The sequence below is a fragment of the Otolemur garnettii genome, unplaced genomic scaffold, assembly GCF_000181295.1.
Source record: "Otolemur garnettii isolate 467f Iridium unplaced genomic scaffold, OtoGar3 scaffold00004, whole genome shotgun sequence".
Lineage (NCBI taxonomy): Eukaryota > Metazoa > Chordata > Mammalia > Primates > Galagidae > Otolemur > Otolemur garnettii.
The window spans coordinates 462,199-490,104 of NW_003852399.1; the positions used below are offsets into that span (position 1 = coordinate 462,199).

At 41.2% G+C, this 27,906-nt stretch overlaps 1 protein-coding gene across 2 annotated transcripts in view; it reads left to right on the forward strand.

The window, feature by feature from the left end:
• The window catches only part of ADCY8 (adenylate cyclase 8), a 251,173-nt gene that overhangs the window by 3,133 nt on the left and 220,134 nt on the right, over nt 1-27,906 (forward strand). The window lies entirely within an intron of this gene.

Below are 27,906 nucleotides of genomic sequence, written 5' to 3' on the forward strand. Positions count from 1 at the left end.
GATCAGGTGGGATGGACTCGCTCTTCTCAGAGGAAGCAGAACTAAATGACCTCTAAAAGTTTCTAGCGACTCTACCCTCTACTTTGATTATATGAGTAATCTCTGACATCAGCTGAGAAAGTCTTTCTACTCCTCACTCTCCCCCTCCCCTTTCCAGGGTCGGCAGTCTCTGAACCAGGAGGCAGAAGGGAGACGTATCTAGATGTAAATACTTCCTTAACAGCTTCACTCTTCAGAGTCGCAGCAGGGTGTCCTGGGGGACCGTGGGATTCAGAGTTGGGTTTCTGTGTGTCACCAGGCCACAGACCCTCAGTCCTCCAAGAAACCAACTTGTTAAACAAACAGTAATTGTGCTGGTGCTGTACATGTTACCTCAGCCTGTCCTTCAACAATCCTACAACACATCTTACTGGGGAAATTTTTTATTGCTTTGGGGCTCTAAGATGATATCTTCTCTCATGACAGGATCCAACCCAGAGTGGCAAAAAAAGCAAGCGTTGATTAATTGGAAAAGGGGACTTCAATGCAGATAGTTTAAAACGCTTCAGTGAAATCTTACCCTTCATGTCTTGTTCTTTTTTATCTCCTTTTTATTCTGTCCTCCTGCATCAAATATGGCTGTGTTTATGTGAACAAAATTCATATTGTCTGTGGATGAGAAAATAGACAATGGTTCTATTGTTTATATTCATTAATGCCAATCGTTAATTAATAAGCTGGCACTTTTTAAGAAACCACATGTCTAGAAGGCTATGTTAACCAGTTTGATGAAAATATTTCAAATTGTATATAAAAACAGCACACTGTACCCCGTGATAGTAGTAATGTACACAGCTATGATTTAATTAAAAAAAAAAAGAAAGAAAGAAAAGAAAGAGGCCACACGTCTAATAGGTAACAGGAGAGTGGATCTGTGGGCTTCTCGAAAATGAGGGAAACTTCTCAACTGGAGTGTTTCAAAGTAAAAGGATGATGTAAGATGTGTGGATAGGGCCTTCTTTGTATGTACCTGCTCTGTCCTCAACTTCTGTGTCACTTTTACCATATTAGAAGCTTAAAATTCCTTTTCCTTATGGTCGAGTTTGAACAGGTGGTCCTTAGAATAAACAGGTACACTGTCACTGAAATTGCTCATGACTTTTTAGATCAACAGCACTGTTAGGAAGCTTTCCCTATCATTGACCTTTGGAGCTTGTAGGCATTTGGGGATCCCGTCTATTCTCTGATGGTTTGGCATTCATTTGCCCAAGTTACTTATCTGGTTGGCAGCTTTCACAGTTCTGTGTGAAGTCTCTCTGGATAAAGCAAAGAAGAGATAAAGTACTGGGCTGTGATCATCAGGCATGACCTGGGGAGATGAGAGGCTTTGAGAAAGGGAAGATCAGCTGAACTTTTTGACTATTATTTTAAATCATCAGGGAACTTTAATACTTACATATAAGAAATGAATCTCGGCTCGGCGCCTATAGCTCAACCGGCTAAGGCGCCAGCCACGTACACCTAAGGTGGCGGGTTCGAATCCCCAGCCCGGACCCGCCAAACAACAATGACGGCTGCAACCAAAAAATAGCCGGGCGTTGTGGCGGGCGCCTGTGGTCCCAGCTACTTGGGAGGCAGAGGCAGGAGACTCGCTTGAGCCCAGGAGTTGGAGGTTGCTGTGAGCTATAATGCCATAGCACTCTACCCAGGGGGACAGCTTGAGGCTCTGTCTCAAAAAAAAAAAAAAAAGAAATGAATCTCAATTTGGAAAGGGGGAATCTTTTGTTGTTTTTGTTTGGGATTTTAAAAAATTATACATGGTATTAATTGCCTTCCTCAATCCTACTTACACATGAATCTAAACGCCAGTGAGCTAAATCTTCCAAGTTCTCTCTTTTTCTTTTTTTGCATTTTCTTTGTCATCTACTTGTATAACAGCAGATTTTTTCTTCCTTTTCTTTCCTTTCTCCTCTTGTCCTCTTAACTTCACCCTTCTTCACCTTTTCTTTTTCCTTTTCTGCTTCTCTTTTTTCATTGAACTCATTATGAGTTTCTTTCACAATATATCATCGCTATCTAATTATGTAAAGAAAATCCCATGTATTATAATCCACTGCTTCTCATGAAGTAGCCTTTCTTATACGCACTACTAAAAGACTTTGTAAGTAAGTTTGCAATAGTATTTGGAATAACACATCCTAAGTGGCAAATTATGAATATTTTCAAAGTTCTAAGTATAGATATATTTTTCTTGCCAAATGAATCCAGAAAGTAAATTTTGGCTCCATATTTGTTTTATACTCTACTCAAATACTACCAGATGGGAGAAGATTAAAAATAACCCCCAAATGTCTTCCCACTCCCACCCCATCATAAACAATCCTCCACTGTGAAAACCAAGGTCCTGATAAATGTAAACCAAGCTCATTCAACTTTCCATTTGGGTAGAAAATGTAGATAAAGAATGGTGTCATAGGTTGAGTCACCTACCAGTTTTAAAGGAACAACCAGATATATCTCCCCTCCCTTACGGGCAGAAGGGTCCTTTAAAGGTGCTTTGGCGCCCTCTATGGGTTTAAGCTTTTTTGCCTAGTCTTGTGGATGGATGAGGTGGAGAATAAATCACATTTTAAAAAAATACCACCCATTTTTCTATCTTTCTAATATCCCAAGCTATTTCCTATTTCTGAGTCTTTGCACCTGCCACCTAGAACAATTTTTCTCAGTCTTCACATCACTGTCACATTTTCATCATTCTGTACCGGAAAAGCTGCTTTCTCTAGTATATAACATGTTTTATTTCTCCAGAACACATACACTATCTGAAATTCTCTCATTTGTCCTTGTTTATTGTATTTATCCTCTCCACAATAATGTAAATACCATAAGACTGTGGATGTTGCCTATCATATTTACCAATGTATCTTTAGCACCTAGAAAAATGCCAGGTACACAGGAGGTGCTGAACAGTCACCGAATGAACATTACTCATGACATAGGCAATTTTATAAAACACCCAAGTGCGCTGGTGTTGTGTTAGTGAAAGCTTTCTCCAGGTGTATATGCCCACGTACATCACGTGTGTAAGGCAGCCATGCACATAAACATCTTTTAAAGAAATCAGAGAACATTTGCACGATATTTTACATGTAGCAGAGCTCCCTCATATGCACAACCACATCTAATGGTGACAAATAGATGATAACATACTTCATTTTCATTTCATAGAAGAAATGACAGAGTCTTAGACATTTTTTAGGAGATAGATATCCTTAAGGTCAGGAAGAGCCTAGCAAGTGGTTAAGAGGAGTTCAAACCCTGGTTCCAAGCCAGTCATTCTCCAGATCCATTAGGCATGTAAGCATTTGAAATTGTTCCAGAGTAAGGTATTACCCTTTCCCTACTTCAAGAGAGTAATACCCTGTGTAGCACATGAATGAACATTCAATGAAGAAGCCAAAGGAAAATGATGAGAGAAAAATGAGTGAATTTCGGGGCATAGGCTCTTTGTAGCTAACTCATCATTCTGCTTTGCTGGATACAAATTTGTCAACCAAAGTCCATAAACACTGCACTATCATCTCTCCCTGCATTAATCTTACTTCTCATTAGGATTACAGCTAACATTTAACTTAGCATTTTCAAGAGTCAGGAAACTAAAATGAGAGTATGGAATCAACACACCTTGGCAGCTATTTCACTTCACTGAAAATGTCACTTTCGAAAGTAACAAATGAGCCAATGATTGCGATCCCTTAATCCAAGCTATGAGAATCTGCTCCTCTTTTCTTCACTCTTGAAAGAAATTACATCTGTGGCTTGACAGGGTAACAAGCATCCTGCAGATCTCTGCAGACACTGTATGAAGAGACAAAGTCCTGGGTTAATTTCCATCACCATTTACTCTCCACTGTGGAGGAAAAAGGGCCACTCATGAGGCTCCTTTGCCATCAGCAAAGAGACGGTTTATGTTTTCTCTACTCAATTAACAGTTAGATTAAAATCATCAACCTCCTGCCCAAACAAAGAGATTATTGTCCAGGGCAATACAATCACCCATATGTTTTCTGGGTCCAGAGTGACTTGGAAATGCTGAAGAACCTTTATAAAGTTCAAAAGCCAGTTCAAAGGGCTCCTTTTATTTCACTCTGACAAAGCTCAGTTATAGGTAACACTAAGTCTCCAGTTATCTCTCCCTTGGGAAGCCTCACCCAATTCAAGTTAAATCAGCTTCATGCGTGTGATTCAAATCAATGCTAGGAATGCCTTGTCCAGACTCTCTCTAAGACATTTCTTTTTTTCCACATTTTAAACCAACGTTTGATCCTGCCAGTTCAATTTATTCCCATGAAATCCTTTACAAAGTGATATTATGTATAAATACAATATTAATGATAAAGTTGTATTTGCTAGGTTCTTTCACTAGCTAAATTCTAAAAACTGTTGCTATAATTAACATTTTACCCTATTTTCATGCTAGTGACAATAATGTCAGCTGCCTCACATTTGAAGCTCATCTCATTCTCATTTTTCAGCTCATTAGTGGTAAGATGGTAGAAATAATTTAGTTATTGGGAAAGTAAAAGGCAGCAATATTTAACCAGAAATACTGCCACGTTGTGCTTTCCTCCTGGGAATGCAAAATGTTACAGCTAGTGGCTAATTAGTCTTCTGTGCCTTTTGGTAAGGCAGATAAGCAGGAGTGCCAGAGTGGAGGTGATTTCTCCAAGATAGCTATGCAATCAAAAGCAACCAGGTCGGAAAATCCACCTTAGTTAGCGCTCAAGGTCATGCTGTCAGATTTGAATTTCCCCAGCAGCATCTTCACACATCTCACCAAGCAGCAGCAAGGAGCGCCATTAAATAATGATCCTTAAACTTGACTAATAATGAGGGACTTTCAGCCCACAATTGAGCCTTTAAAAAATACTTTAGGAGTGAATTTATTTTTTGTACCGGGTAAGATATTGGGCTATGGTATGAGTGGGGGTTAGGAGAGAAGCAGACTTTGTGGGTGACTTAAATATGGATTTCTTTTTAAAATTTGTTTTGCCTAATTTTTAATTAAATTTTGGATTAATATAGGGTATGTATTCCCGGAAATGAAAAAATTTGAAAAATTTTTTTGAAAATTTACTCATCACATGAAAAAACACTCATCATCTCTAATCATCAGACAAACGCAAATCAAAACCATTTTGAGGTATCACCTGACCCTGGTGAGCCCACATCACAAGGTCCCAAAGCTGCAGATGCCAGTGTGGGTACAGAGAGAGGGGAACACTTATGCACTGTCCGTGGGACTAAAAACGAACTTCTTTTGTAAAGAAGTATGGAGAATCCTCAATAACTAAATGTGCATTTCTGATCACTTAAATGAGGGATCAACTTTACAGGAAAGGTGAAGTGAGTATAATGAAATTACCGACATCCCTCACCCATTTATAAAATGTAAACATAAGTGTATCATTTTATATGTTCTCTTTCAAAGTCCAAGACTCTTTGTAGCTAACTCAAATCAAATAAAGGGAATCCTGTGACGACTTAATGTGCATAAATGGCATGTGAGGATCATTCCAATTTTACAGTCGATGTTAAGGTAAACACTCACTTCAGACACATAAATATCTATTAAATGAGCATGATTGAGGCTCCAGTGCAATGCACCTCACCAGTTAGAGTGTACATTTCTTTAAATCTAAAATATCTCCATTTCTGTACATTTTCCTTTAGGAAATTCATATAGGCTTTTAAAAATAATTGCAACTTGCCAGCATGTCTGAGAAAAATGCCTTTCAAAATCAGATGTGAGTGTCAACCTTCCCAAGAGGTTTCTCTGAATGCCAGGAAATGGAAATATTATTCTCTCTTACTTGTGAAAAATGCCCAGAGACGACACTTCTCGTTCTTTCTTTCCTTTTTTATTTATTTTCTTTCTTTCTTCACATGTGTGCTCAGGCATGTGTGTGCCTCACACCTGTGTGTGTTGGCAGTGAATATTTTTAAGGATCGCTGAAATGACCAATTAAATCCCTCCAGCCCTGGTCTGTCAACATCTTTGCCCTAGAGTTGCAAATAGCCTTGGTGTCTGCATATTTGGAGAGAGTTGTAAAATGATTGTGTGCTGTGTGCTTTGCAAGATTGAATTACAAATTTGATTTCCTTCATATCCAGTAATATCACCTGACTGTTATCAGTGGGTCAGAGCATAATTAGATTAGAACTGGGAGGACCAGGAGGACTTTGCTTCTGGTGCAGCTGCTGCAATAGCATGCTAAGTAGGACAAATGCATTAGTCATATTTATACTTTGATGATTGATGGCATTTTAAGAGCTCATCAAAAATAAGTGAAACCAAGCATAAACACAAAAAATGGGGGGGGAAGTTCATCCCATATGCAGAGCTGCTAGCAACATATAATCAGAGGACACTACTACAATCATGCTGATGTGACATTTCACTGTTGTCTAAATATTTCTTAGCATGCTAATTTATTCATTTCACAAGTGTATCTATTTGAGTTGATCCTACATGTATTTATTTCCAGAACATAGGAGACACTTGCAACACTCCTCTCACCAACAGATAGGCTCAATATTGATTCTCTGAAACACCAGCAGGCCCCAAATGCAACACATCATTTCACTAGACATATTGCTTCTGAAATGGGTTCTTGGTTCTTTCTTTGGGCCAGAATTAAAATAACAGAACCTGAAGGTTAGCAGCACTGAAGGTTGGAACATTTCTGTGATACATACAGGTTATGTAAACAATTTCTTCTCCAGGATTTTCTTGGGGCTTCAATAGAGAAAGGCTGTTTCAGCCAGCCCTGACTAGGCAGGAAAAGCCAGTATAATCTGCCTAGTGCTACCCCAGGAAATGTAATTGGATTTATACACTCAAATTATACCATGTGAGTTTTATTTTATGAAGGACTATTTTAAGAAGTCAGGTCACTTAAACAGCACTTTGGAAGCCAGATTTTCTCACTGCAAGATTTTTCACAGTCAGCCCTGTAGGGCAGAGGAAGAATGCCGAGGAGATTAATTAACTATGGAGATGCCAGACATTCTGAAGGAGGCCTGGCCACATTCTGGCCGAAATAAGAGCCATTTACCACCAAATGCTACTATGTGACTACCTCCTCAATAAATCAACTGAGCTTCTGACACAGGTGTTGTCAGATAAACCTATTTCCTTGTTTCTTTGATATCTCTGCATTGGATTTTAAACAAGCATGCAATTTGATATTTGAATTCCATTAAGCTAGATCATACATTTTAACGTGTGCCATACTTTGTACAGTCATTTGTTACTGGGGTTTTCTATCCCTCTTTCACTCCACTTCCTGCCTTGTACATCTAAGTTCAGGTTTTACTAATAGAAAAATATCTTTAAAGCACAAAATTCCCCCAATTAAGAAATGATAAAGTTATATAGGACGAAAACATGAACCAGATATGGAAATAAATCACATTACTACTGGGGGTTGCTTTACGAATTAGTAGATTTTAAAAACTGCCATCTCTATATCATGTGCATGCCAGTGTAAAATTTTCACATGGAAACAGAAAGTATAGCCACCTTATTTTGTAAACGACAAGTCCCTTTTCTGTGTCACCTGGTTTTCTAGTTGACTGGATTTCAGAATCTTACTTCATTTGTGTGTGTGTGTGTATGTGTATGTATGTGATTATATGCTGACTGCACATGATGCTTATAAAATAGAGTCTACTAAGGATTAAGGGGTGTGTAATCAAAATACATGATTTCTTTAACTCAGAACATACAGAGAGGAAATATAGCATAAAAACTCTAACAGCATCCATTTTAGCCTTCTGTAATGAAACACCTGAGACTGGGTAATTCATAAAAACCAGAAATTTATTTGACTCATGGTTCTGGAGGATGAGCAGTCCAAGATGAAGGGGCTATATCCGGTCATGACACAGAGGAAGGCATTTACCTGAGCAAGAGCAAGCAAGAGGTTGATCTTACAGCCGCAACCCCCTTTATTATTGGCATTCATTCTTTCATGAGAGTGGAGTCCCACTGTTGCACTGGGCACTGGGGAGGACACATTCAAGCCAGAGCAAGGACAAAAAAGAAAGAAAGGAGGGAGGGAGGGAGGCTGAAAGGAGTAAAAATAGAAGGGATAATAGAGAAATATGCTAACAAATATTTGAGGTTCTGCTATGACAAAGAGGTTATTTTATATATGTCTCATGTGGTTTTTTTTATTATTAAGTCAAATGCACATAGATCATGAATACATTCATGCATATGTGGGGTACAATGTGCTGATTTAGATTTTTTTTTATACAATCTGACGTGGTTACATTAAACTGATCATCATAGCTTTCACCTCATTTACTCGATTATTGTGCCAAAACATATATGTTCTACACTTCACAGATTTGACTTGTACCTTTGTCACATGCTCCATAGGTAGGGTCCCGCCTTTTACCCTCCCTCTGCCAAACCTCCCCCCACCCCTCCCTTCCCACTCCATTTCTCTCATTTGGGATGAAATAAAGACAAATGGATGGTCTTCGTAGCAGGAGGAATTTTGATTCACTAAAATATGAAGCTTGGTAACAAATAGACCTGCCCAAGGGGCTGCTTTTTGAAATGATGAGCTCCCTTGTGGGGATTCTTCAAGGAGAAGCTGTGTGTTCATCACAGATGTCATAAAATACACCCCTATAGAGGGGGGTCTTTTCCGCAAGATCAGCTGAAAGCCACTGTCTGCATTTACAAGCCATCACAGTTACTTTGCAGTCAGAAGAAGTAAAAGGGCAAAGGCCCAGGGACCCAAATGGCAAAGGTGTACATGTCAACAGAATCCGCTCCCCTTTTAGGGGCTCATCTGGGACCCCTACCTAACAAAGCCTGCTTATATTTCAAAGACTAGAATTGTGACCCATGGCCTCTCTATCAACAAGAAAGATAGCAAAAAGAGATTAGATTTTGCCGCCCCTCAAAAAATCATGATTACATTAGGAAAAGGGATAGAATGATTATTGAATAGATAAATTATTCAACACATACTTGTTGATTGCCTGTGGATTCTAGGTTGGGATTAAGGTTATTGCTGTAATGGAGGCAATGCTTGAATGGATTTGGGTAGTAAGTTTCTGACTCCTATGCAGAGATTGGAAGGTTTGTACCTGGCTCTTACAACATGTTTGAAGTACGTGGTTCAGTAAATATTTTATATGATGCAAGTTCTTACTACAGACCTCTGAAGTATGGAATATCAAAGCTGTAGTGGATTTCTTTTATGAGTTGCATGAAAGGGAAGGTCAAACTCTGGAAGAAAGGACAGAATGGATATGAATCTTCCTTTCTGATGAATAGAGTATAAAAGGACCTGGGGGAAGGGCCAAGAGGTCAGTTGTTGAAGCATCACTTTATCACAAACTGTGTACATCCCAGGCCTGGTGACCTGGAGCATCTGCAGCTCTAGGAACACACAGTCACTCTGCACTCACAGTGACTCCAGCTAAAAACTGAGAAGCTGCCCTGGGAGCTCCAGGCAACCCATCTCCATGCAAGAGTGAGCGGACAGAAAGCTTAGACAAGGCTCAAGTCCCCTTCATTGATACATCACTGCTCCCTGTGTTTTCTTTGATAGGAACAATGTTGTAATGTTCCCTGTACCCGCCAGACTGTGAGCCCCTTGAGGTCAAGAATTGTTTCTTACTCCTTTTTGTGTCCCTAGCACCTAGGATAGTACATGGCACATAGATGGCTCTGAATGCCACACTTCTAAATGAAGAGAATGAATGCATATTATCTGCCCATCTCCTTCTCCCTACTGTGCACACACACAGAGTCATCAACAAGGAAGGAGAAACCAGCAGACAGGAAGAGTCAGTCTCTCTCCTCAGTGCAGTCAAACTACATTAGAAACAACCCCATGAAGTGCTTTGAGCAGAAAGCCACAGCTGAGTTTTTGCTATATATAAAGAAGTTATTGGATAACATGAAGAAAAACTCAAGTAATTTTCCAGGTCACCTAAATTAAAAAAAAAAAAAGTTATAGGCCTGAGTCATCCATGGATACTTGTTTATTCCTAAGCATTTTATATGGAACAGGCCCAGCCACTCAAAATAGAGTCTAAATGCTAACACGGGTGTCACCCCCTCATTCTCTTCCCTCTTTTTCTTCAGCGCTGCTGTTCTGAATCCCAATACCATGCCCAAGAGCTCTTTGCTTTATGGCACACTCCAAATCACACCTTTAGCGTGATGTCCCAGTGATGCCGTCTTCTGTGCACTCTCACCCTCTGGCTCCACCCAGATGCATTTGGGGCAGGAGATGCTTTCCCCTTCTAACGTCACTCCTAGCACCCTGCTCGTGGAGTTGGTCTGCCTCAGTCCTGAGAGGAGGATATTGAACAAAGCAGGTTGATTGCCAAGCTTAAAGACTGGATAATTGCTTTGGCCACTGTTTCTCACAGCTTACAACCTATCATGTAAAGACCTAATTGTACCCTAAGTGGACCATGTCAATTTGTAGACTTTCAAAGAGCAAAGGCTGATTTTACTGGAACTCAAGACAGCTAACTAAAACAGTCCTCATGAACTGCAAAAGAGGTCATGAGAAAGTCTTCTGCTTTTGGTTCTGTGAAGCATTATCCATCCCACTTAGGTCATGTTTTTACTGTCAATTAATTCAAGAAACAAAATCATTAAGAGCAAGCTTGTTTTCTTCTAAGCTCAAAGTCAAATCCCTCCCCCAACCTCTTTCCTTGGGTGAGCCTTCCTAGCCTATGGGTAGTGAGCAGCTCATTTGAGAAGCAGTTCATGGCCCCAGATGGTCAGTGTTCAGTGAGTACAAAGTCGTTCCTTTTCTATTTATGAGGCAGAGATGCTTCCTTTGTCTCTTACCAAGTGAATAATGACATCATATGCAGCTCTTGGGGTCCTGCCCAGGACATCTCAGCAAGGGAGAAACTGTGCCAATGGACAGTTAGAGATATTTTTGAAACCATGTAAGTACATTTCCTTAAAAACATAGAAACCACAAATTCTCGTCCTATTTTTGCTATAGATTTTTCTCAGTGACTTTGGCCAAATGGCTTTGGCTTCTATGGGCCAAAATTTCTTCATGCCTAAAAGAGTTTTGTGTGTAGCGGACAAAAAATAAAAAATAAAGAACAGGATGATGAAGGGCTTCTCAGTACCCAAGACCAAGTTAGATTTCCTTCTCCTTTGGCCATGTTACCCTTTCTCTACCCAACCATCCTGCTCCATGCTCCCCTGCTATTACCTTCCTGTCTCTCAGCAGCTGGGCTCTGAGTTTCACAGTAAGGGAAGGCCCTGGGTCACTGTCAAGTCTCTACCACACACAAAGTCCAGTACCAGTTACATAGTCTTCATTCTCAGGTGCCTTCAGGGCTTGCTTTTCAGTTCACCTCTTTAGTATTGGGGGCCTGTAAGCTTTCATTCTCTCCCCATAATCTCCATACATCTCCCTGGGCAATCAAACCCCCCTCCCTTAGTCTACAGCAGCCGTGTATCTGTGTTTTGCTCAGTCCTAACTCTCCATCTCTAACTCAGTGTTTTTCTGCTAAACTTAAGAATTGACAGTTAGTAACCTCCTAGACGTCTCCATTTGAGTGTCCCATATGCAGCTTCAATAAGTCAAAAATCAACTCCTCACCCAACATCTACATGACACAATGATGATTTAGTCTCCCATGGCTGGGATCTATCCACAGGTCTCCATCATTCTCTTCTGTTCTAATCCTTCTAATCCCCAAGATTTCTCAAACCACCCCACGTTCCTCCAAACCACCTCCCCACTCTCCAGTATGAGCATCTCCCAAATGCTAATATTCTGACCACAGCACTCCATGGGGTAAGTTCTACCCTTGAACTTTGTCACTAGTTTCCCATGTACCCCATGCCAGCCCCTGCCTGTGTGTGTTACCTAGGATAATTCTTTCTCTTCCTTGTCTAACAGTATTCACTCTAGTGTCGCCAGTTCCAGGAAGCCTCTCAGGTGCCCCACCATCCCCAGGGCAGGTGCATGTGAATAAGTGGTGTGCACTTGATTGGTGAATTGTGTTTGTCTGAGTTTGCAAATCCGAGCTCTGGTAAAGTGTTTAAGGGAAGGAGAGGCAGGCAAATATTACAGAGTTTGACAAAAAGACAAGCGGTCCTTCAAGTAAGACTCTTTCAATGGTGTCAAGATCGTAAGACTCTTTCAGTGGTGTATGTGTGTCAAGAGTTACCGTGTGCTGGACCCACACGTTTCATGAGGAAGGCACCAGAGTATTCAGATCACAGTACGGTATATGGATTCAGGCTGCCGGGGATTGTCCAGCTATTTGTTTCTTTTACGACACTAATCAGGGCATCAATCTTGCTGCACTTTGCTTTCTTCAGCTGTAAAATGCAAATAATAATAACAGCCCAGAAGACTGTTGAAGAGAGGAAATAATACACAGGGAATATTTAAATCAGAACCTGATAAAGAGAAATCATATAATACATTTTATTGGTTATTATAATATAAGCCTTGAAATAGTCTCCCTTTTTCCATGAGGTTTCTGCCCTAAGTGTCCCATTCCTGGGCTTTACCTGACTAATCCCATGGTCCTCTAGACCAATGCCCCTCTAATTTTAGGGTAAATAGAAATCACCTAGAGATTTTGACAACATTTGGATTTGAGAGGAATCTAAGAGTCTGTATTTCTTATAAGTGGACAAGTGATAGATGCTTTCAGTCCACAGATCATAATTTGGTGAAAAGCCCTTGGAATTCAGCACAGACTCTTCCTGCTTTCTGTAAAGGGTCCCCGCCACCTTACCTGGGTGGGTTCAGTTCCCTGTCCTTGGGAATCTAATTCCTTTTACATTTATCTTAGTCTAATGGAGCTACCATAACAAAATGTCATAGACCAGTAGCTTATAAACAGTTCTGGAGGCTGGGTACCAGCAGATTTGGTATCTGGTGAGGACCTGTTTCCTGGTTCATATGTTCTTTCTGGCTGGCAGTGTCCTCACAGGGTGCATGGGACAGGGAGCTTTGTGTGGCCTCTTTTTAAGGACAGTAACCTCATGCAGAAAGGCTCTACACTTCATGACCTAATCACCTCCCACCTCTTCCATCACCTTCGGGTTTAGGATTTCAATACGTTAATGTTGGGAGGTCACAAACCTTCAGATCATGGCAACCTTCTTTCATCATTAATTAATTCATTTCTTCATTTAGTCTCATATGAAAAACATTTCTGGAGTACCATGATGTGCTGGGTCTAAGATTTAGAGATCCTATGGTGAGAAAAAGAATCCAGAATCCTGCCATTAAAGAGTTTATAATCTGGAGATGTAGAGAACCATCTATTGGCTCGGTGCCTGTGGCTCAAGTGACTAAGGTGCCAGCCACATACATCTAAGATGGCGGGTTCGAATCCAGCCCGGGCCCGCCAAACAACAATGATGGCTGCAACCAAAAAAAAAAAAAATTGCCGGGCATTGTGACGGGTGCCTGTGGTCCCAGCTACTTGGGAGGTGGAGACAGGAGACTCGCTTGAGCCTAGGAGTTGGAGGTTGCTGTGAGCTGTGATGCTATGGCACTCTACCCAGGGGGACAGCTTAAGGCTCTGTCCCCCAAAAAGAAAAAGAGAACCATCTATCACATAACTCCCAATTAAGTGAAGGATTTCGAACTGAGAGATGTGCTTTCAAGCCATGTTTTGTTCAGGCCCAAGACTAGGGGGAGGCAAGTGAGGCATCCAGGGTGCAAAGCCCAAAGAGGCATTTAATACCAAGTGTCCGCACCACAGGTGTGCAGTCCCAAGAGGGAGCAATACTTGAAATTGTGTGCTAAAGGCATTGACCTTGCTCATCTTACTCCTGGCCTGCATTTCCATTTAAAAGGAAGAACCTAACTACAACTAAGATGAGGAATTTTTTTTTTTTTTTTTTGAGGCAAATTCTCACTCTCTTGCTCAGGCTACAGTGTTATGGTGTCTGCTTAGCTGTCTGCAACCTCAAACTCCCGGGTTCAGGTGATTCTCCTGCCTCAACCTCCTGAGTAGCAAGCATCTTGATGCCCAGCTAATTCTTCTATTTTTGGTAGAAACAGCATCTTGCTCTTGTTTAGGCTGGTCTTGAACTCCTGAGCTCAAGGAATTCTCCCACCTCGGCCTCCCAGAGTGCTAGGATTATAGCAGTGAGCAACCATGCCTGGCCAAAGAAATTATTCCTAATATGGAAAAGAAGGGCAAGGGTTAGCAGGGAGGAGTGGAATTAGGTTTGTGTTACTTGTTTCCACTACTAAGCCATGTGCTCTTTGAGAATAGTGTCTATTTTTTGTATGTCCCTGGAATAGGCACTGCCACATCACTAGGGAATCCCACAGGCTCGTTGAATAAAAGCCTGAACCATCATGTGAGCATCAGTCTCGTTTCCCTTTTTACAGATGAGCGTGCTGAGCTTGGGGCTGTCACATCCTTTCCCTTCAGTCACATGACAGAAAAGAAATTTCAGCCCACACCTGTCTGCTTCTAAAGCTATCTCCTGGATTTGATGGTGTTTAAAGACCATTTTATCTCAATTATCTATACTTGTTTCAGAGGCAATGAATTAAACGTGATAAAGAGGAAGAAACACGCAACTTATGTTCCAAGTAGTAGAGTAGTAGCAGGGCTTATAATGATATTTTTTTCTCTGTGGAACCAGAGGATAGACCATTATATTGAAAACAGCACCTGCTCAAGCATTCTAGACCAACCTGCACAAGAGCAAGACCATGTCTTTGCTAAAAATAGAAAAAAAAAATAACTAGCCAGGCATTGTGGCAGGCACCCAAGGCACCTGGAGTCCCAGTTACTCAGGAGGCTGAGACAAGAAGTTCGCTTGAGCCCAAGAGTTTAAGGTTGCTGTAAGCTATCCAGGGGTCCTCAAACTTTTTAAATAGGGGGCCAGTTCACTGTCCCTCAGACTACTGGAGGGCCAGACTGTGGGCCCCAGGACGAGTCAGCTGCTAAGCAGGACAGGCAGCAGCGGCAAAAACACCCGGCGGGCCGGATAAATGTCCTAGGTGGGCTGCATGTGGCCCACGGACTGTAGTTTGAGGATGCCTGTATGATACTATAGCACTCTAACCAGGACACTGATTGAGATTCTTGTCTCAAAAAGGAAAGAAAAACAAAACGTGAATAGTCATCAGAAGACTCACCTCAGATTTTACAGCTAACACAGTGCAACTTTGAGGCCAGACCATTCAATCTGGCCTTAAAATGAATTCCTTTTGGCTTTAAAATTCCCTGTGAAATGGCTCCTGAATTCCCTTTGAGCTCTAAAAACTTTATTCCCATGAGTTATATGAATGTGAACGTGAGGATTTCTCGGTTTCCTCATTTATGTGGCTCTCAAGACCAGATGACAACAATTTTCATAGAACACGTAGCTTGTTGAGCTCTTTGACCTCTGAGAATCTTAGGAAGAGAACTATGAATAATGATGTAGAAAATACTCAGAAAATTAGTCACTAGATGGTGTTTAATATTTAATTTCTCCTAGTTTAATTATGTTGACACCATCAGTTGCAAAATTGTATGTCATTTTAGTCATTCACTTTGTTTTGAAGGGACTGGTGATTGTGAGGTTTAATTGAGAGACATTTGTTTCTTCTGAATACCTGGGTAGTGAATTTGTGGCTCTCATTTTCCAAGTGTGCCTGTTGGCTGTGACCAACAGCCACTTTATGTCAGGATTACCCAGCAGTGACTGGGTTGGCATTTATGCAGCCTGCAGACCCACAAGTGGGGTCTGGCTTTTGTGGGTTTGTGTTATTTGTCTGTGGACTGGAAGAAATAGACACGGTGGCCTTGAGGAACTCACTTAATCCTGCTGTCTGTCCATCACTCCATCTGTAACAAGATGAGAATAAGGTACCTGCTGGCAAAACTTTACCTTTTATAAATAAGTGAGTTAATGAAGAAGAATGTTTTTAACCAGTAAGTGGCACTCAACAAGTACAGGGTGGTATTATTATCATTTCTGTGGCACAAACATGGCTGATGTCACACAGTAGCAGACTCCTTCCCCCATCATGGACGTGACACTCTGCAAAACACAGGACAGTGGTCCCCAAGGTGAATCCATCTATTACCTCCACAGTGGGGGAGACTGGAGGGCTCTGCCATACTGGCCTGTCTCTGGCAATAACAATCACTGCACAGAAGCAGCATCCCTGGTGAGAGGATGTCCACCAAGTTTTAAGCCAGATGATACTTCAGTTACTGACAAAAATATCACCCTAGATCATGCTAGAAATCACCCTTCGGCCATATGTCTAGAACATTGCTTCTCTAGGGGAGAGAAACCATTTCACTCTCAATGCTGGTATAGCTTCCTACAGATCCCACAATGAAGTCTTTCCTTATGTAAAGTCCTTCCTAATTTTGTGAAAGATAAATAAAAATTTCCACTTAACATCCTGTAAAAATGACCTGACTAACCATTGGTTCAAGATCATTGGGATGTAAAAAAGACTGAAAAGATCTTTTCAAAATCAAGTTAACAAAATGTGCCTGTCTTGTGCACATGTACATATTTCAAACTTCAGACTTACCCCAATATAAAAAAAAAGTGACCATAAAATTAACCCATAGTCAATACAATTATCAAAATATGCAGACCAAACCCTTACTTTTACCCTGATCTCTACTAACAAAAATAAATTCCTTCTTATCCTGCTTATAGTCCTGAAAGTAATCCAGACTTATTTGTCCACATGATTCTGAATTATCCTAAATTGTTTCTGCATCTGTTTTAAAATGATGTGCCATCTGAGGACATGCTTCTCCACCTGGGGCAGGTTTCTTCACATGAGCTGTGTATCAGAGACTACTATTTGGCCGCCAGTATATCCTGTCTCTTCTTCCTTGCATAGACCCAGAATTTTATCTTTTTTTTTTTCAAATTAAATCATAGCTATGTACGTTAATGCAACCATGGAGTACAATGTGCTGGTTTTATGTACAATTTGAAATGTTTTCATCAAACTGGTCAACATAGCCTTCATGGCATTTTCTTAGTTATTGTGTTAAGACATTTGCATTCTACACCTAGTAAATTTCACATGTACCCTTGTAAGATGCACCATAGGTGTGGTCCCACCAATTACCCTCCCTCCACCCATCCTTCCTCCCTCCCCTCCCCTCTCTCTCCCCTTTCCCCTTCTTCTTGGGCTATAATTGGGTTATAGCTTTCATAAGAAAGCTATAAATTGGTTTCATAGTAAGACTGAGTACATTGGATACTTTTTCTTCCATTCTTGAGATACTTTGCTAAGAAGAATATGTTTCAGCTCCATCCATGTAAACATGTAAGAGATAAAGTGTCTGAATATTCCCAGCTGCATTACTGGAGGGTTTGGGAAACCATTTAAAAGACAAATGATCCATCTGGAAGGCTCACCTTTTGCCAATCACCTTATCCTCTTGAGCCATCTTTCCTCTTAGTGAGCAGATGCCATGACACCTCCACTAGCCATCTTGGACCATCAGGGGAGATGGGAGCCACACAGAAGGATGGTGGACCAGAAAGAAATAATAATCCTAGGACACTGATGATACGATTAGCTCACCATGCCAGCTTTTGACTGCTCATTCCTAGGTTTTTTAAATATCATATAAAATATACTCCAGATTTGTTTTATCCATGTCTGTTTTATGTCTCCATTACTAACATCCAAATACAATTTCTAATCAATGCTTGCTGCAAAATATATTGTGGTACATTGACCAATAAATTAACATCGACTATTCCTTGAGATAAAATTGCAACTGCAATTCTTCTGTATTTGACTATCTGATCTTATCATCTATGACAAATAGAGCCATTTTCATTTTGTGGGTTGCTTTTTTTTGTTTGTTTTGTTACAAACTTGAGATTTGGGGAACAGAAAACCCCAGATCAGATGTTGTGTCATCTGATGTATAATTTATAGCACAAGAATAACTGCCAGGCAACAATTACGACTAGAGAAAACTGATGGGACTATTTCCCAAGGGAAGAAACTGAAGCCCTCCTATTTATAACTCTTTGCTCTTTGAAAGTGCACCACACCTTGTGGGAGCAGTGAGTCGTCCCTAGGGGTGCCCAGCAAAAGTCAGATGCTTGTCAAACAAAATGGGTTTTAAGATCCTTTCCTATTAGAAACTCATGACTCCGTGAGTCTTGAAGTTATGAATAACTGATTAGATATAGAACAACTGGACTCAAAAAACAGTCCAAGAAATATGGTGACTCTCAGAAAGGAATGCTGGATGTTAACGTGATCCTCCTGGACCTGGAGCTCAGTGAACCCAGGGTTGTTTTTTTCAACGTTGCAGGTGCCCAAACCAGAAAGCTCAGAAGGCATGGCTGTCACTTCCCTGTCTCTCAGTCCCATGCCAGTGCATTGCTAGCTCCTGACAAAGGTACTTCTGACTATCCCTTAGTGTTGCAGACACTGCCCCTCATTCAAGTCACAGCAGCATCCACTGTTGCCCCTTCCAGGCTATCGCCTGCAGTGCTACCAAGGCGTAACTTCTTATGATGATGCCTTATCACCTTCAGTATGTGTGAGTAGCTTCCTGTTGCTGTTAAGACAGAAGCCACACTCTTTCCTGGGATCCACCTATTGGATCTGGCCTCTGTCTCCCTCAGACAGTCCAGTCTTCAGCTTGCTCTCATTCCTCCAGTCACGATGTCCTTTGTTCAGTTCCTCAAAGACCTGAGCCTCCTTCTATCCCTCAGCTGTCTCAATTTCTGTTCCTCCTTTGCCCAAAATTACATTCTCCCCTCCTCTCAAGGCAAGGAACCTTTCTCATGGAAGTTTCCTCTACCCTCTCTAAGTCACAATTTATTGCATTTTCAAATCCTTTACATTTTTTCTTAAAGAACATCTCTCTCTCTCTCTTATTTTTTCTTTTCTTTTCTTTTTCTTTCGTTCTTTCTTTCTTTCTTTTTTTTTTTTTTTTTTTGGTTGTTGTTGTTGCAGTTGCCACTGCTGTTTTAGCTGGCTGGAGCTGGGTTCAAACCGCCACCCTCGGTATATGGGGCCAGCGCCATACCCATTGAGTCACAGGCACTGCCCCCTTGAGTATTTTTTTCTGTTTTTCACACCAGACAGTACCTGAGGTGAGGAAAAGAGTATGTCAAGTTTGTTATCTCAGCATCCCATGTTTGAAAAACATTTAATAATAAATGAATGGATGAATAAATGGGAATACTCACGGGTGGAGCTCAGCCCAGTGGTATTATACAGTGAATGTTAATATCCAAGAAGGTAAGATTAACCTGGGCCGGGCCGAGGTTCAGGTTAATACTTCTACCAGACTTCTGGCCTGTTTCCCTCTAGCCCAAATCCTGGGGAAGGCTAAAAATTGCAGATAACATTTTTTTAAGTACCAGAAGCTTCCAAGGAATTGTACCCATACAAAGAGAAGATGACCTAATGAAGCTACCAAATTGTGACATCAGTGATGCTACACAAAGTCACCATGCCAGGATGATGTTCTTTTTAAATTGCTAAATGTCCTGGTGAAAATATTCACAGTTTCCGTAGCCTTTAAATAGAATATATTATTAAAGAGACAAACATCAATTTTTATTAAACATAATTACTTTTATTGCATTGTTTACTTTATGCTGGTTCTCAATAAGGCTGAGTTATCAAACACATAAATCTGTTGACCTCATAAAGAGAAAGTTGACACTAGCCCTGGACTTGGTATAGACACAGGTAGATGGGTGGATAGTAGATAGACACATGCAGTCACAGGAGTTTTGAGTCGTGCTGACTCATTTGTCTTCTCAATTTTGGAAAAGAAACTGGGAAGAGAATTGAACAACATAAGAAAGAAAGATGTGGACTTAATGTGCTTAATCTATAAATATTCTATCAAAATTTTATCCTTGTTTTGCTTGAATATCCCAATTTTGGGGTGCTCACTCCATCTCATGTGGCTTTTTGCTTTGTGCATCAACTCCAGCTATAGAGTTGACCAGTTGTGGTGCTCACACTTGTAATCCCAGTATGTTGGAAGGCTGAGGCAGGAAGACCACCTGAGACCAGAAGTTTGAGACCAACCTGAGCAACATAGTGAGCTATGTTGCATTTTACACACACACATAACCAAAGTGTGGTAGGGCACACCTGGAGTCCCAGCTACTCAGCAGACCGAAGTGGGAGGATCACTTGAGCCCAGGAGGTCAAGGTTGCACACACTAAGCTGTGATCACACCACCACACTCCAGCCTGGGCGACAGAATGATACCCTGTTTCTAAAAACAAAAAGAGAGAAATAAAACATTTGATGCTGACATAATGTGGACAGCCGCCATATTTATACTGCAAAGGGCCAGGACTGCCAAATGTACACCAGGTGAATTTTCTTTCATACCAACATTGCCATCATTTTCACACCACCATCTTCTTTTTCTTCCCTCTTTGTCATCTTCACAAGAGATCTTGATATTTCTGTAGTATTTTGATCTAGAAGGAAGATGTTATTACGTCTGACTGGGAGCATTAAGGAATACTTCACCATGGAGGTGGCAGGTGAACTGGGAATTCAAGGGTAAGATTTACAGACACCCACAAAATTGACTGGTTCTATAGTTAGAACTTTACCACTCGAAAAACGTGATACCCATATTTGTATCTTTCACTCTATTTTTACCTTCAGGAAATGTATATTCTAATATTTCCTCTCAAATGGAAGCAGTTGGTTTGGCAGAATGAATGACAATTCTTGCTCTGGGATAAGACAAGTTGGTTTGGATTCTGGTGTTACCACCGATTAGCTTTTGATCTAAAAAGTTGTTCAACTTCCATGAGCCTCAGTTACTTCATCTGTAAAATGGGATAATTATAGTAACAGAGATGATATAAGTAAAGTCTTGGAACAGTGCCTTGCCCATAAGTGTTACCTGTCATTGTAGAGCTTGCGGTGGAAGCCTCAGGATGGCAGGGATCTTGCTTCTCTAATTTACTGCCCTGTCTGTCTCTAATCCCAAGAACAATGCCTATCACACAACAGATGTTTCATGGATATTTATTGGATGAATGAACAGAATCACTGAGGAGAGTAACATGGCCAACCAATGAAGAACTTAGCAGAAGACTCTGGTCAAAACACTAGCAAAAGTTGTGATTAAGGAAAATGTCTGTCATTGATATTTTAAACTGTTATTTCCAAATCACTGTACCCAACACTGAAAGAGTATGTTGAATACAAACCATTCCTTCAAGATGGTGTAATTTACCAAGAGAGGGGAATAAAAACACCTCTCTGTTTTTTGAGTGTTCTCTGTGACCTTTTAGAAATAATAATAGCTAAATGAGACAGTATTAGAACTATACTGAATCACTATTTTGATTCAATATTGAACAAGAACAAGTATTTCAAAACCCACTTTCCCTTAAACCAACACTTACTCCACATGACAACCTCTCCCCTATGTGCTTCCCTTCCCCAACCCCATGTTCTCTACCCTTTAACTTTATCTTTAAAAAATTGCTTTTTACCTTCTATCACTCCAAATAATGCACTTACCCGAATAAGTTGCCTCTGTTAGCAAAATAGACACAGAAATTCGAAATGGTGTCCATTTTCCATGGATATTCCACAGCAGTGCCTGACACATAGGAGGCACACAAGGATTTTGAATGAAGAAACAGATTTCCTTCAATAACTGCGTCTTGATGTTCACTTTTGTTCTTAGGTAGACACAGGCATTTAGGCTCAGCCCTTCGTACCTAGCCATGTGCACGGACAAACTGTTTTTCATCCCTGAGCCTCACCTTTCTCACCTGAGAAGGGGGCACAGTAACCTTTATACTGTCCTGCTATTGTAAGAACCAAGATAGCTTTTTAATAAAGCCCTGAGCACCTCAAAGAAAATAATAAATTTAACTATTATTTTTAGAATAGTAACATCTGGATAAGGCTATGAATTATTTAAAAATAGAATAGCCAAAATTACAGGGGAGGCAATAAGCCCATCTGAACCAAGTTTTAAGAGTTGATTGGTTTACATCTTTTCTATCAGCCCCTGTGCCATTCACACTTACTAAGGCAACTGCTGTAAATATGTGTAGATAAGGGGATATGTACCTAAAGCTACTCCTTTGAATTCCTACACGGTTTGCTCAGCTTTCTTGGGATCTCTGTCCACATACGAACTTAGCCGCGAGACCTTCCCTGGGCACCCACATTAAAGAGACTCTCCCTTCTCCCATCATCCCTCCTTGCTCATCATCAGCTTTATTTTTCTACATAGCACTGTACACAAAGGCAAAGGAAATGTTTTCATTTTTTGTTTCTTATTTTCCATCTCTGCATAAGATGAGGGAGGGCATTAGTCTGTTTTGTTGACTGGCACATCCCCAGAGCCTGGAGTTGTGCCCACTTTAACTGAGTTTAAGAGACTGCTCTTCATTAATCAATTACCCCAGAATAAAATTTGAAGACTCGTATTACTGTCCCACAACCAGCCTAAAAGTGTGCACCATGGGTAAGATGACCACACAGCTCAGTGTGCCCAGGATACTCGACATTTATGCCCGTATCCTTTCTATCTGAAAACATCTCCAGTTTGCACAATAAGTGACATTGACACCATAGCTGTAGAGTCCAGAGAATTATGACCCACAATCCCACATTAAGGGAACAGAAGGTCTAGAAAAGACAGAGAAAGAAATTATCATGGATAGTGACAGCTAACGGGTATCAAATGCCCAGAGCTCTATGCAATGATGTGGCTCAGTCTCCACCACCCCTGAAATAGGTGCCATCTTTATTCCCAGTTAGCATGTGAGAAGCTTAGCGAAGTTAAGTAGATCCCCTGTCTTCCCACAAGTAGGATTCAAACCCCAGAAAAGGACCTTGGAACTGTCTAGAGCACAGGCTCCGTGGGGCTTTTCCACATACGACCTCATTTTATCACAGTAATCCTGGAAGGTAGTTTTTAATTATCCCACTTTTTTTTAAGTTGGTAAAATAAGCTTAGCTGTGTTCAGTGACAAAATTAGAATTTAAATCTAAAATAAGCATATTTATAAAAGAAATTGTGAGCAGGATGGTGTTAGATATGAGTCACCACAGGCTGAAGACATTTCATGTCCCTGGATTCCATTGTATTTTTACTAGCTAATGTGTCCCAAGGTATATAACCCAGTGTTGTAGACCAAAACACATTGCACTTACTCATAATCCCCGTGCACTTTAACGGTGGGGGAACGTCTTATCTGATTCAAACATTAAATGAGCAAACCTGAAAAACCAAAAGTCACCTAAGCCCTTGTTAACAGACTTGCTGATGGTTATTCCCTACTAAGGATGTTAACTGAGGTGTGTCCTTCGCGAGGACATCATTTTTAAACTGCTATGCACTCTTTACTCATCAGAGAAAAGGAGTGTGGAGGAACAATTTGATTCCTCCCACCTTGTCAAATAATACAGCTGAGAAACTTTATAAGGTTTTCCCATGTGAAGTCACCTATTTTGTGAATTGGGCTACTCGATTTGTACCTTTACTATTTTCATCTCTCTTAAACCGCTATGGGGTTCTTTGGCAACAAGAAGTACATTTATTTTTTTCGGTAAAGTAAGACGGAGATAACATGGACTTCTTTGAAGGAGTCAGGATCAAAACTTAGATAACTTGGGGAAATGCTCCAATTTGGGATGCATAGTGTACTTTACCAACCCTGAGCGACAGATGCGTTTTAGGAGAAAATAAGCTCTTGGTAAGTAACTATTTTTAGTCCAGTAACTAATGATGAATCAAAATGTTTCTTCAAACCCAATTACCCAATAAAAATTGCCATAGTAACCATCACATTACACCACACATCCTTCAGCTTGCACCAAAAACTTCCTTAGGAACTGCTGCCACCACCTCCTTGACACTGCCATCTGCTGTGTATGGAGAAGGAGGACATGGTGGGGGAGGTTGGCAAGGAAAGGTAATTCTGTTTTGTACAAATCACTGGGGGAGGGGATTTGGGGACAGAGATATATTGGCTGGAAAATTATTTTCTCTGGATTTCTATAGTGGTTTTCACCATTATCTTGAAGTGTCTCAGTTTAATAATTTCAGGCTTAAATTAAGGCTTAACTCTAAAGGACCCTCTTCCTTCTCCCTTCCCTTACCCTACAGCATCATAGGGTCACCGCCCTGCTCTCCTTTTGCCTGGAATAATTGTAGCTTGGCTGTATTCTTGGCCAACTTCTCCTCATTCTTCAGATTTTCCATAAATTCTTCATACCCAGAAAAGTTTTTCCCTGACTATTTTATCTAAATGAAAGTTCCCACAGGATGTCCCATAGGGAAGGGATCTTAGCTGTCTTACTTGCCACTATAACCTAAGTGGCTAGGTCATACTTGGGACTCAATTAATACTCATAAAGTAAATTAGTAAAGGGGGACACTATCTATGAGAGTCATCATCATCATCCATCTAATGGTCTGGATGGTACATACTAATGAAATTCATCAATTAAATTATTTATTCAACAAATTCGTCATTCAACAGATATTGGAATCTGACTACATTCATGAAACTAATGAACACTTGCTGGTTCTTACAGGTTAGGTCTTCTGAGAAGTAGACTCTCGGGGTATATTAGTGTGGGGGAAATGTATCAGGGATGCTATTGGGATGGTAGCCATGGAAGGAAAGAGAAGGAAGCAGAAATCGACAAAGGGGCAAGTTGAGCTGTGGTACAAGTTCAACTGAGACCTTAGTCAATCCTACACACAGGAAGTTCTAAACTTGGGATGTTCCTTCTGAGGTGTTCTGGGCTAGTTATGAGCCTTTACCCACCATGCTTAATCAGTCTTGGGACATGAGCTTGAAGGGGAAGGCCTTCTTGATCTGACACGGTACTCAAGGGAGGCTGAGGACTGCCTGCAAGAAGCAGTCTTAGAAGAATGCAGCCTTCTTTCCTGCAGGGAGATCTGGTGGCCCAGCACTGGATCCACCCCGTGGACTAGGATCCACGTATTCACAACAGTTCTGGGATTCACTTCTCTGTGATCCTGGTGGGCCCTCTTCTTTGGGGACACTTAGGAGAGGAAAGTTAGTAGGGTAGATTATAGATTGTAGTCCCCAGCTATGTCTCAGGATGTCAAGTGAGTCACATTGTCTCTCTCATCACACTCAGCCAGTACTCTGCTGGTCTTATTTACATGGTGGTGTGACTAGACTCTAACCTCTGTGGGATTTGAGCCTCTGGTCATCATGCCTTTCTCAGACCATGACAGAACACCTTCCCAGATGGTGCCTCTTCTTGCCTGCTAGTCATTTGGCATAAAGATCCCAGTAGGCTCAGGTGAAGGTCATAGTTGATAGGTCAATGGGACTCTTACTAGGGCTGTGTCACCTAGTAAAAGTGCTCAGTTTAGGTAACTTGGAATTCTAAAGCTGCATCACCCAGGGTTTCAGGCTCTGAAATCCCAGCCTTCCCAAATGGGCCACTGGGAGTCATGGTAGGCCACTCCTGCATCTGCCCCCTGCTCCTCAGATTTATGTGTTCTACTGACTGAGGACACAGCACCACTTGGAGGCCTTGGATTTGAAGCGTCCACTGTGTCCTTGAGGGTGGCACCCCCACCCTCAGAGTGTGTATTGACTACACAATGGCTCTTCAGCTTTGCCTTCACCAGGATGCTGTAGTCTCTGAAGGCATCCACTTCAAGGGGAGGAGTCAGTGATGTAACCAGTGGATCCCACAGGCTTAGGCCTGCCCTTTCCTGCCCTCTGCTGGAAAGGAAATTCTTTGATCTGACACAACACCCTGGAGGTACTGATAGTACCCCGGCCCAAGCCAGACTCTCCTACACACATCTGTCATCAAAGCAATAGCTAATCTAACCCAAGCCCATACTGCCACCTCCATGTTTAGATAATTAAAGGTAATCTTAGGAGAAGAGGAGGCAAAAGTAGATACCCAGCTGCTCCATGCCCTGTGTGTCAGGAACTGAGGATGTGGTGCACACAGCAGTTGTGGCAGTAACTTGCTGGACACCTAACCAGGGTTCACCCAACAAGGGAAATATCTCTTGAGTCTCATAGGCCCCGTTGTAAAGCACTCTAGATGCAATACCTGACAGGTACTGGATGAAGAGGGAAGGAAATTGAATCGATTCCACTCCGTCTTCAAAACATATCTGATTTGCCTGCCCGTGAATATTTATAGGCTTTATTTCCAAAGTAATGTTGGCAATGTCTCTGTGTTCACAAGAGGAGCTTTTCAGAAATTGTACTCAATTCTTCCTGGCAGCCAGCAACTTAAGAGTCATTCATTCACTTTTTCATTCAACAAACACTTATTATTCACCTCCCATTGCTGAGAACATGGCCAGTGGCTCTGTGCATCCATCAAAGATCAGAGGCACAAGTGACTGTGGCTTTTCCAACATCTACCTCTTTCCCTCACTTCTGCCTCTTCTGTTATACATCTTAGCCAGACTTTGGTGTTTCTTATATTTTGTGACTTAGGTAAAATTTACACTGCACTGGAATCACTACTTCGTGGGGGTTAGCTAAGCCAAAAATCATGCTTTGAAAAAAATCTCTCAAAGGCCCACCAAAATCAGTTAATGGACGTATTAATATCTCAACAATTCCAATGCAGTCAATTTTCTCCCCTTACGGCTAAGCTCCAGATAAAGCAGTTGGCTCGTGTTTAAGGACCATGAAATATGAAGAAGATGTAACTTTAGACCTTGAAATGCCAAGCCCGGTAGAGAGGGCAGAGTGTTGCAGGCCAGACCCCGAGACAGACTGTAAGTGCTCATTTTCTCACTCCGTGTTGAATGCTAATGAGCAGATGGCACTGCCCACATTATGAAGCAAGCTTTACCTCCCACCTTTACCTTCCCTTCCCTTTTATTGCTTTCATTTCTCTCCCTTTCTCTCTTTGTCTCTGTTGCTCTCCCTCTCTCTCTTTTTCTCTCTCCCCAAACTTGTAATTACAAAGTTTTACAAGAGTAAACCGAGTGTGATGAGAGAGACAATGTGACTCACTCACAGATGTGAAAATTCTGCTGCCTTATAATTTGTCACGTTGGAGAACTCAAATTTGAGTAGAGAACATTCCTCCAACACCTTGTGCAAATTTGACAGTACTTCTCTGGACCTGGCTCTTAATTTTCCTTGCCAAATAACAGTCGAGTTGACTTGTGCCGCCAAACCCCTAGAAGCAGCCTCTCCCCCTAGAGCTGAATCTGTTAAAATTTATGCCAATAAGAAGGAAGAACTCATTCTTCTTACAAACACAGGCAAGGTAACCTAATCATATGGACCCTGATATTAAGCCCCCCAGCAAAAGAATTCTTTGGTGATGACATCTCGAGCGGGAATGTTCAAGAAAGTATTTGGGTTCTAAAATAATGAGATCCCACTTTTCTGAAGCTAAGGAATGGATACAGTGACATGGAATGGATTTCAGAATCAGATATACTCCCAGCTCTGCTGTAAATATATAGAATCCTTGGGCAAGTTAGGCAAGCTCTCTAACATGGTTTTACTCTTCACATAAAGTGGTAAAGTCAGGCTTTGCAGGATTGGAATGAGATAATGACCCTATTATGTGATGTGCGTCATGTAGTAAATGCCTTACTCTGCTGGTCCTCTCCTGCCTACACTCCCATGTCCTGCCATTCCAACCTTTCCATTCTATTCTCTGCAAACACTGGACATTTTTTACCTCCCCCAATTCTCACTGTTTATCCTTGCTTTTCTACATACTGCTCCTTCAAAAACCTTTTCCTCTATCTTTGCTTGGTAATGCCTACTCATGATTCAGTTATCAGCTGAATGTCTCCTCTACACAGAGACTACTTGTGTTCCCTGTCCTCTGTAGACTCCACCACAACACACCATCTTTTTGCTGCGGAGT